The sequence below is a fragment of the Triturus cristatus genome, chromosome 3_2, assembly GCF_964204655.1.
Source record: "Triturus cristatus chromosome 3_2, aTriCri1.1, whole genome shotgun sequence".
NCBI lineage: Eukaryota > Metazoa > Chordata > Amphibia > Caudata > Salamandridae > Triturus > Triturus cristatus.
The window spans coordinates 450,584,508-450,596,471 of NC_140584.1; positions in this window are offsets into that span (position 1 = coordinate 450,584,508).

Here is an 11,964-nt window from a genome sequence, read left to right on the forward strand (position 1 = left end):
TCCTATGGAAAAATGCATGGGAAAAACGCGTTTTGGGACCCCCCTTTTATCTCAGCCCCCGCTTGACGAATCCCCCCGAGACTTTCAGGGTAGGAGCGGAGCGTAGCGCCCCACCTATTTTGAGAAAGTCGCGAGGATTCGTCAACCGGCGCCAAAGTTATTCAAAATAGAATGTTGCGGATTTCCTATGGAAAAGGGGTCCTAACTATAACTACCTACTGGCGACCGCCAGTAGGTAATATATATATATATATATATATATATATATATATATATATATATATATATATATATATATATATATATATATATATATATATATATATATATATATATATATATATATATGTGTATATATTTCTGACAAATTATAGACTACACATTCCATGGCTTCAAGTGGGTGGCCTTTCATCAAGATGGTTTGAGTGTGCACAGTGAATATTCTAAGACCTACCTCATTCAATAAATCATCTCATCAAGGGGAATATGTATCAAACGATTTTGTATTCGCAAATGCTGCGAATCGCAAAAAAACAGCGTTTGCGAATACAAAATTGCAAAACGCGATGTATGTGACATTTTCGCATCGCATTATTAAGGAATCGCTAATTGTGCGATTCCTTAATTTTTTTCGGAAGCATTTAAGGAATCGCAAATTGCGATTCCTTAAATGCTATGTAACACGCACCCAAGTTGTGCGAATTCTCCTTAAGAAATCGCAAATTACCACCAACTTCAAGTTGGTGGTAATTTGCGATTTCTTTGAAAAATGCAATTTTTGTCATTTTTCAAAGTGCCATGTGGCACACATACATGCCCTTAGGGCATGTATGTGCGCCATATGAGCACACATGTTCATTTCAGGGGTGCATCAGGGTGTCATCATGACACCCTTGCACCTTTGAAATTATTCTCAATTTGCGATTAGCAAATTGCAATTCGCAATTTGAGAATTACTTCCCATTCATTCCTATGGGCCTCCTGGCCCATAGGAATGAATGGGAAGGTATTCCTTAAGTGCGATTTCGCAATTTGCTAATCACAATTAAGGAATATTAAGAATTCACAAAATATGTGCAAATTTTTAAATACATCCCGTTTTGCAATTCTCAAATAGCGATTCTCAAAAAATCGCTATTTGAGAATCGCAAATACGGTTTTTGATACATATGCCCCCAAGTCTCTAACAACAAGCAAAGGAAGCATCAGTAACGCGTTGCATTCACTGTTAACTTTCATGTATAATTATATTCATGATCTTATTCACCCTTCTAACGTTCCAAAATCTGGTAATCGGATTATGACTTTATGGGACTAAAGAACAGAAAGTAGAGGGTATACTACATTAAAGTCTACCAAAAATGGAAAGCATGTTCTTCAGATTCCCAAAACCTACAAATAAATCCACTTGTAACAATTTCGGAGCCCAAGAATAGGACTAGACAAAAAGGCTAAAAAGACCTTCCTGTGTCTCTGCAGTGGGTTTTCCCTTTGGTTATCTTAGTTGTGCCCCCATGACCACTCCCATTTGTGAAGGAGGGTAGTGTCAGTCTTTCTTTAGTTGTTTGTCTGTTTATTATTGGGAAGTGCCATCTTGTGCCCTCTCCTTTCCCTTGAAACATTGTGCTAGAGGTTTTGTGCTTTTTCCCCTTGTGGACTGATGCTAGTTCTGTCTTAGTGAGGGCCTGCCCCTATTTTCCCTTTATTAATTTCTTAATTACACTTAAAATGTCAGTAAAACTTGTCAGGTGGGGCGCTGACTCCTTCTATGTCATGTGGGCCACACTGCACTTGTCTAGTCTCTTCCCAATGTCTTCCGCTTAGATGCACCGACTTCTCCCATGCACCATCTGCAGCTGCCAGTATCCCATGAGGCCTGTGCTCTCCAGTGTGTCGATTTCCACTGTGTTATGTCATGGCCTAGTTTCCTCTGTACTTATAGCGCCAGCTCCTTCTGAGACAGTTAGTTTTGACAGGTGTTCTCCGCCAGTGGTTGTAGGGGGGCGGGTCACGGGGACAGAGGTGGAGGAGGGAATGAAGAAAAAACCCAAAACACTTACCTGTCTGCCGCCGCCTCCTCTCCCTCTTTGCCCCCTTCCAGGGAAGGAAGCAGGAAGTACCCATCTCCGAGCCTCCCGATGGGAGGCTGGGCCTGTTCTCCATGAAGGCTGTAATGAAGCCTGCATGGAGAATATACAAAGTGCGCATGGCGGTTTGACCGGCCCGAGACGGCCGGCCAAAGCATCCTGCGCACTGGAGTTTGCAAACCACTCCTTCCCTGTCCTGCAAGCAGAGCAGCCCACACCTACCCAGATAAGCAAGGGGAAAAATAAAATGATAACAATGAGTTATTATCATTTTATTTTTTCCGTCTTTGACCTGCCTAGTTGGGCGCCGAACCTCTGCCTCAGTGGAGGAGCCGTCACTTAGTGGCTGACGTGTGCTCTCACCAGCTGTGAATGGGGATTGGCTACCATTTTATCTGCAGTGTAAACTCACAGTCACACACCTCCCCTCAGTGTTCAACTACCCCCCAAGACCAGTCCACGGCTCTGCAAACTCCCCTGCCATTCTGCTTATAACTCATTGCATTTCGGCTCTGAAAGAGCTTTAGTGTATTGGTGAGCAATGAGGTCAGGCCCTTGTTGCAGGGATTCTGCCCAAAAACAGAAGTATGAATAGGATTATGGGACCTTAGTGCATAGGGACTTAGTCATCCCACCCCCTTAGTACCCATGAGCCAAGGACCAACTAGCTATAGTGTCTCACTTGCTCTCCTTCTCACTCACAGAGAAACAAATAATTAGACACCCCAGAACATAACACTCCAAGATCTCTCAGGAATCGCGGTAATAAGACACACCCTTTCGCTCGCACTCTAGTACTTGTCCACAATAAGATTTGACAGAGACATGAAACAGTTTAAAATATTTATTTTAACTAACGTGCCCTAACATGCAGTATACGTGCACCAACAAGTAGGAAAATATATAGTACAAATACAGTAAGCATAGCAGCTAGTCCATAAATCATGAAGGTAGATGTCATCATGAAAACACAATAGAGCCTAACCTCCCTCCCCTTGCTAAGAAGCTGTATTAGTATATATTGTAAGATCTCTGGGCTTTGTCAGCAGACCTCATACCTTAGCCTATAGAGAGTAGATTTACATCATAGGTGCTGTCTCTCTATTCTACCTGGAAAGGTCCCCCTCCAACTATGTGCCCCAAATTCGTTAATCCCAATAAAACCTAAGTACGTTTTCCCGAACAACAGCTGCATCAGTATGTTTGTCTAAGTCCTAAGGTCTGGCCAAAACAAAGTAACAATGGGCATTGTTGTTCGACCTTGCTCACAATGTTCAGTCAAAATCCCAGGAACCTGCAGAGTGTGAACACAGCGATGAATTCTCAAGTAAAAACAGCCACAGAAATGATTGCAAAAATAAAGCTGTGTAGTATCATGCACAAAGCAGCGGAAAGCTGCAGTGTGCTCATACTGACTTACAGGAGACGACAATGTTCCCATGGGCCATGTGACACCCTTTGGCAGTAATGGAGCTCGGACAAGGATGTCTACGCCAGCCAGCTTTCCGACTACAAGGGATACGACTTCTATTATTATTATTTAAAAAGAAGACTCCTGAATGCTTATAAATCTGCATCTTGGTTGCAACACTGTGGTTAGATCTCCATCCATGCCTGCGACTGTTTCTAGAAATGCATGTATTTTAAATCCAACCACGCTAATTCTTATGTAGAGAGAAATTATGGGGCATATTTGCAAGTCCCTATTGCCACCAGAACGTCACTATCGTTGTAAATACGGTGCAGCCCTGCATTTAAGAAGTGGTGGAGCACGGGGTTAAGCCAAGAGGGCTATTGCTGCTCTCTGTCACTTCTTTGTAAATATGCCCCTATATTTATCCATCGTTAGTTTTATTGTAGCTAATGTAGGCCTGAACTTCAAATGAGTTAAAGTTGGTTGCCATCTTTGTTTAGTGACTTGAACATTTTATTTCTAATGAAGTTGAAGTTCAAATACGGTTGAAAACTATGCTCTTTTTCCTTTTTTCCTTGTGAAACTTTTCTTTCTAATAATTGAGGAATGTTGTTTAAAGGAATAGCGCATTCAAGAGACACCTGCAGTGTGCAGACTAAACCATGTGCCTTATCTTGTTACAAATAGTGTAAGTTTATGTATTTAAAACAAAGTAATTGGAAATCTGTTACAAAAAATGTCACTGCAATTGTTCTATAAATGAATCGAGAACTTTTAGTGGTTGCTATCACCCATCTTGGATGTGTTTTACTACCAGGGGAAAATTGGCAGTGTCAGCAAAAGATCCTTATGATACCGAAATCAATTTAGCGGTAACCAATGAGAAGAGCGTATGCCCTTATTTAAATCAGAAAAAATGGGTAACGTACTCGTCGAGAGAACGCTACGACAGTGAAGGAATAGGTGCAGGACACAGGCAGCACTTTAATAGGTGAGCTAAGCGGGGGATGCTCATGAGCGCATACGGCAACAGACATAGGGGAGCGCAATATTTTGGGGCCACATTAAGAAACGGGATTCCGTCAGGGCAAGCAGTGATTTTCTTTACACTAAGGGCGGTTACAGACAATTATGACTGGCGAGTAAAAACAGTTATCTAGATTACATAAGTATAGAATATTACTCTTGTAAACGTTTTGGAGTATAGTCAGGAACATCCGTAAATGAGTGAGGATGCGTGTTTCTTTTGGAATTAAGAAACCGCTATAAAAGTTGGGAAAGCTTAAATGATGCTTATGTTATGAGGTGATAAAAGGGATCCTCAGTTGACATTTGGTATTTTGTTGAAACAGCACACCGCGGAGGCGAAAGATTCATTTGTCCCTCGGGTGATTTGGAAAACAGAGCCCCGATAAGTGGCTTTATGTGAAATACTCTAAGGTATGATATATCTTCTAAAAGAGGTTAAATAAAAAGCTAACTTAATTCATTTGGGGATTGAGACTCTTAATACTCATCATTGTATTATTTTTATCATAGGGGGAATACTTGGAGACTTTATAGAGTTCAGCCGTTAATATTAAAACGGGCCCAGATACCGGAAAATGTCATGCACTACAAACAATAAGGTATTAATACAGTTATGATTATCGACAATACGACCTTCCTTTATTAGGGGACACGATTTAATATAATGTCTTTCTCTTTCTTGGCTTCAAATAGGTGGCAACTCTGTTTTTTATAAACCGCTTTTTAGAGAACATCATATGGTTTTTAAAATGAAACACATCCAAAATTGAAATAGAAGGTAACAAATGAGGAGTATTAATTAAAAGGAGTATATGAGTACTTATGGGAAATAGGTATAGTAGTCAAGGGATCGATCAAGGTCTGGGTTATGCCCATCCAGATACCCATACAATGTGAAGCTAATAGACATTAGGTTCAATTAATGGGCTTAATAGAAAAAGGGAACTAAATCATGTGGGATGATTTTCTTTTTTAGAAAAAAGTCACATAAAGTAAAGGAGCCACCAATTCAATGTACAAATTTTTGTATTTATATTAGGATATCTGTATTATGATTTAAAATATGGCAGGGGCATGTAGTATGTGAGGGTGGAATACATTGTTATCTAGACATAATTAAGATAGACTGTTGATGCTATCCATATATTTGTTTTTACGCAGGACTATAAAGAATCAGGAAATAATATGTAGAGAAAACTCTATTCTTTTGTCTTGAAAAAGATGGAAATAATTGGAAAAATCCATTGAAACGCATCAACGCTACTTTGATTACATAATCTCTATTGGAATATGGTCTCGTCATTGCACAAATAGAAGTTGAAAACAGACCATAAATTCACTGCTTTAGATGATATGTACAGTTAAAGACTAATGATAGTAGTCTACAATCGTGTTTTCTCTCTTGTTTTTATATATATTGATGTCTGTGTCCACATTTTATTATATATGTTAAATGGGAAAAAAAATGTTTTTAAACAGTGTGTATGTAGGAAGAGGAATTTTTCCTTATGCAAATGTAATGATTTTTATGTAATTCTAATTAAAAGAAAAATTTGTAATATGTTTTTAGTTTTTGTGTAAATTTTAATTGAACTCACTAGCTGAGTTTTTTTGAAAGTGTTACTTGTCTTGTGTCACGTATATGGTACATGCAATTTAGACTTGTCCCAAAGGGAACTTGCACTTTACTAGATCTCCATCCATGTCTGCGACTGTTTCTATAAATGCATGTATTTTAAATCCAACCACGCTAATTCTTATGTAGAGAGAAATTATGCGGCATATTTGCAAGTCCCTATTGCCACCAGAACGTCACTATCGTTGTAAATACGGTGCAGCCCTGCATTTAAGAAGTGGTGGAGCACGGGGTTAAGCCAAGAGGGCTATTGCTGCTCTCTGTCACTTCTTTGTAACTATGCCCCTATATTTATTCATCGTTAGTTTTATTGTAGCTAATGTAGGCCTGAATTTCAAATGAGTTAACGTTGGTTGCCATCTTTGTTTAGTGACTTGAACATTTTATTTCTAGTGAATTTGAAGTTCAAATACGGTTGAAAACTATGCTCTTTTTCCTTTTTTCCTTGTGAAACTTTTCTTTCTAATAATTGAGGAATGTTGTTTAAAGGAATAGCGCATTCAAGAGACACCTGCAGTGTGCAGACTAAACCATGTGCCTTATCTTGTTACAAATAGTGTAAGTTTATGTATTTAAAACAAAGTAATTGGAAATCTGTTCGAATAAATGTCGCTGCAATTGTTCTATAAATGAATCGAGAACTTTTAGTGGTTGCTATCACCCATCTTGGATGTGTTTTACTACCAGGGAAAAATTGGCAGTGTCAGCAAAAGATCCTTATGATACCGAAATCAATTTAGCGGTAACCAATGAGAAGAGAGTATGCCCTTATTTAAATCAGAAAAAATGGGTAACATACTCGTCGAGAGAACGCTACGACAGTGAAGGAATAGGTGCAGGACGCAGGCAGCACTTTAATAGGTGAGCTAAGCGGGGGACGCTCATGAGCGCATACGGCAACAGACATAGGGGAGCGCAATATTTTAGGGCCACATTAAGAAACGGGATTCCGTCAGGGCAAGCAGTGATTTTCTTTACACTAAGGGCGGTTACAGACAATTATGACTGGCGAGTAAAAAACAGTTATCTAGATTACATAAGTATAGAATATTACTCTTGTAAACGTTTTGGAGTATAGTCAGGAACATCCGTAAATGAGTGAGGATGCGTGTTTCTTTTGGAATTAAGAAACCGCTATAAAAGTTTGGAAAGCTTAAATGATGCTTATGTTATGAGGTGATAAAAGGGATCCTCAGTTGACATTTGGTATTTTGTTGAAACAGCACACCGCTGAGGCGAAAGATTCATTTGTCCCTCGGGTGATTTGGAAAACAGAGCCCCAATAAGTGGCTTTATGTGAAATACTCTAAGATATGATATATCTTCTAAAAGAGGTTAAATAAAAAGATAATTTAATTCATTTGGGGATTGAGACTCTTAATACTCATCATTGTATTATTTTTATCATAGGGGGAATACTTGGAGACTTTATAGAGTTCAGCCGTTAATATTAAAACGGGCCCAGATACCGGAAAATGTCATCCACTACAAACAATAAGGTATTAATACAGTTATGATTATCGACAATACGACCTTCCTTTATTAGGGGACACGATTTATTATAATGTCTTTCTCTTTCTTGGCTTCAAATAGGTGGCAACTCCGTTTTTTATAAACCGCTTTTTAGAGAACATCATGTGGTTTTTAAAATGAAACACATCCAAAATTGAAATAGAAGGTAACAAATGAGGAGTATTAATTAAAAGGAGTATATGAGTACTTATGGGTAATAGGTGTAGTAGTCAAGGGATCGATCAAGGTCTGGGTTATGCCCGTCCAGATACCCATACAATGTGAAGCTAATAGACATTAGGTTCAATTAATGGGCTTAATAGAAAAAGGGAACTAAATCGTGTGGGATGATTTTCTTTTTTAGAAAAAAGTCACATCAAGTAAAGGAGCCACCAATTCAATGTACAAATTTTTGTATTTATATTAGGATATCTGTATTATGATTTAAAATATGGCGGGGCATGTAGTATGTGAGGGTGGAATACATTGTTATCTAGACATAATTAAGATAGACTGTTGATGCTATCCATATATTTGTTTTTACGCAGGACTATAAAGAATCAGGAAATAATATGTAGAGAAAACTCTATTCTTTTGTCTTGAAAAAGATGGAAATAATTGGAAAAATCCATTGAAATGCATCAACGCTACTTTGATTACATAATCTCTATTGGAATATGGACTCGTCATTGCACAAATAGAAGTTGAAAACATAAATTCACTGCTTTAGATGATATGTACAGTTAAAGACTAATGATAGTAGTCTACAATCGTGTTTTCTCTCTTGTTTTTATATATATTGATGTCTGTGTCAACATTTTATTATATATGTTAAATGGGAAAAAAAATGTTTTTAAACAGTGTGTATGTAGGAAGAGGAATTTTTCCTTATGCAAATGTAATGATTTTTATGTAATTCTAATTAAAAGAAAAATTTGTAATATGTTTTTAGTTTTTGTGTAAATTTTAATTGAACTCACTAGCTGAGTTTTTTTGAAAGTGTTACTTGTCTTGTGTCACGTATATGGTACATGCTATTTAGACTTGTCCCAAAGGGAACTTGCACTTTACTAGATCTCCATCCATGTCTGCGACTGTTTCTATAAATGCATGTATTTTAAATCCAACCACGCTAATTCTTATGTAGAGAGAAATTATGGGGCATATTTGCAAGTCCCTATTGCCACCAGAACGTCACTATCGTTGTAAATACGGTGCAGCCCTTCATTTAAGAAGTGGTGGAGCACGGTGTTAAGCCAAGAAGGCTATTGCTGCTCTCTGTCACTTCTTTGTAAATATGCCCCAGTGTTTATCCATCGTTAGTTTTATTGTAGCTAATGTAGGCCTGAATTTCAAATGAGTTAACGTTGGTTGCCATCTTTGTTTAGTGACTTGAACATTTTATTTCTAGTGAAGTTGAAGTTCAAATACGGTTGAAAACTATGCTCTTTTTCCTTGTGAAACATTTCTTTCTAATAATTGAGGAATGTTGTTTAAAGGAATAGCGCATTCAAGAGACACCTGCAGTGTGCAGACTAAACCATGTGTCCTATCTCGTTACAAATAGTGTAAGTTTGAAGTATTCAGAGAGAAGCTTGAATTATGAGAAGCCTTGCAAACATATTGAGTATGTAATGGAATAATTTTGCGTTAATCTGATCGAACAGGCTTTTTGAGAACTGCTTGTAGTTGGGTAAAATGTCACAGTTTTTGTGTCTCTGGGATCTGAACAGAAGTATTTAGAGTGTTCTCTCAGGTAGAGGACCAACCATTTCTTTCTACTTCCCTTTGAGGCAACTCCATGCTGGTTCGACCTCTGCTTCATATAATTTGATCTAATTTTATTACCTGTTAATATAAGTATACACATTCTGAATATAAATTGCTGCTAACCTGATTGTCACCTGATTTTTGCCTTCTGTAATCTATTAACTTTTAATAAACCTTCATGGTTTGATACTTGTTGAAACTGGCCCTTTTTGCAGGGTCTCCTTTAAACTTTTTGCCTTCACTCCCTTCCTTTGCTGAACCTGTTTTTTTTAGCTTTTAGGACTCTGTGCACTTTACCACTGCTAACCAGTGCTAAGTGCTTGTACTGTCTCCATAAAACATGGTAAAATTGACCTACACCTGATTGGTACATTTAATTTACTTGTCGGTCCCTAGTAGATGGTACTACATGTACCCACGGCCTGTAATGCAGTTGTAAACTGCCATTTCAACCTGACAAAATAAACATTTGGCCAGAGCTAAACCTTCCTTTTTAATACATATATGTCACCAGTAAAGTAGGCCCTAAAGACTCATAGGTCAGGGTGCATTTTATTTAAAAAGTCAGACGTATGTTATCAAATTTTACATGTCCTGCTAGTGAAAAACCCCTAAAGTCATTTTTCACGACTATAAGGCCACTTTGTCCCATTGAGTAATACTGCCTTACCTTATTACAATTAATAAGTGGTAACTTTGGATTTGGTACATGTTAGACCTGGCACCATTGGCGTGGGTCACCCTTCCATTTTTGTCTGTGCCTCAATGTGTTTTTGTGTTGGTGTTAGCTGCTCAGGGCACTGTGCCGCTGCCATCCAGTGCCACAGTGCAAGTGCTCCCTATGGTAAAATGTATTATGTGAATTGACTTCCACGTTTGGTTTATTTGGTTTACTATCAGTCCCTAGTAGAGTGCACCAGGGGTGCCAAGGGCTTGTATATCCAAATGCTGCTAGTGGGCTTGCAGCACTGGTTGTGCCACCCACCGAAGCAGCGGGGTAAAATGTGTCTAGGGTCTGCCACTGCAGAACCTGCGCGCGGTCGGGTACCGTCGCGCTGACTGAGCAAGTGTCCCCACTTGCCAGTCCCTAAACCTTCCCTTAACTACATGTTAGTCACCCCTCTGGTAGGCCTAAGCACAGGGTGCATTGTAGGCATAAGGTAGGACATGCCCTGATGTGTGTGGCATGTCTTAATAGTGAATTACAGCCATTTTCGTTTTTCACTATTGAAGGCTACCTGCTCTCCATAGGCCAGAATGGGCTGCTGGGCTCGCTACATGCTGTGACCCCAGTGGACTCAGAGAGCATGGTAGAAAGTCATGTTTAGTATGCCTGAACTCGGGATAATAAAATACATCTTTTAGTAAAGGTTATTTTAATATCCTGGGTTTGCAAATGCTGCTTTTAGAAAGTTAGCCTTTGCGTGCCTGACCATCTCAGTCCGCCTCTGCCGTGGGTGTGTGTTCTGCCTAGCAACAGTACAGGAGCAGGGCTGGGGGATTCCAGGAGACAGGTTGGCTGCCAGGTGGTGGGTAGAGAGATTACACCAGGATGGGTGGGAGGAGTACACCCTGACTCTTGAATAGACCTGTGCTCTGCCACCACAAAGCCGGCGCCGCCCCCTGTGGAGCGGCTGATGTCTCTGGCCTGCTGCTGAAAGGAACAAGCCGAGTCACCCCAACAGAGTGCTCCAGAGCTGGACTGAGCCAGGCCCAGGCCCCCTGGCGCTAAAGAACAAAAGAATCCCTGTATAAAAGTAGGAGCCTGGCTCCTAAGAAATCAGATCCAGATTGAACCACGAAGGAACTCTGCCCGACTAGAAGGACCTGGAAGAAGCTGAAGGAGGAGTAACTTTCCCTGACCTGAGGGACTGGCCTGCAGTAGGTGCCTTGCTGAGGAAGGAGAGGAAAAGACTGAAAGAGACTTTGCACTTTGTTTTCAACTATCTCCAAGGGCTTGGAAGAAGAGCTTGCCCCCTGAACTGAACCCCAGGACCAGTGGGTTCACCGTGTCTCCGCTCGTCTGAGAACTTGAGCCGTGTGCTTTCTCCCGCCGGAGTGCTCTGCGCACCTTCGCATCCCTCCTAGGGCCGTGACACCCAGAAGCCTGGCCGCCCCCCCTCGCCGAGAGCCCCGCTCTACCTGAGTCGCTCCGGACCCATAGAGGCTGGCCGCCCCGCTTCCCTGTCACCTGCCTGCCACTGGAGCGTGCCTGGTGCCCTCTCGCCCTCCCGCCGGATTTCTAATTGGGAAGTGAAATCAAGCCTCGGACGGCCGCCCGTACGTCGTAACGTATCCGGCCGCCCCGCTTCACCTCCCAGCCTGAGTCTGACCGTGCCGCCCTCCGCAGTGACCTCCTGCACAGTCCGTGCCGGAGGCCCTGGGCCGCACCTGTCTACCGAGAGCCGCCCGCTGAATTCTTGATCCGGAAGACCCGCGAGGTGCAGAACCTGCATCTCCCCCGAAGACTCGTCCAAGCACATCGCACGTTCCCAGGTACAGTGAACTCTCTATCG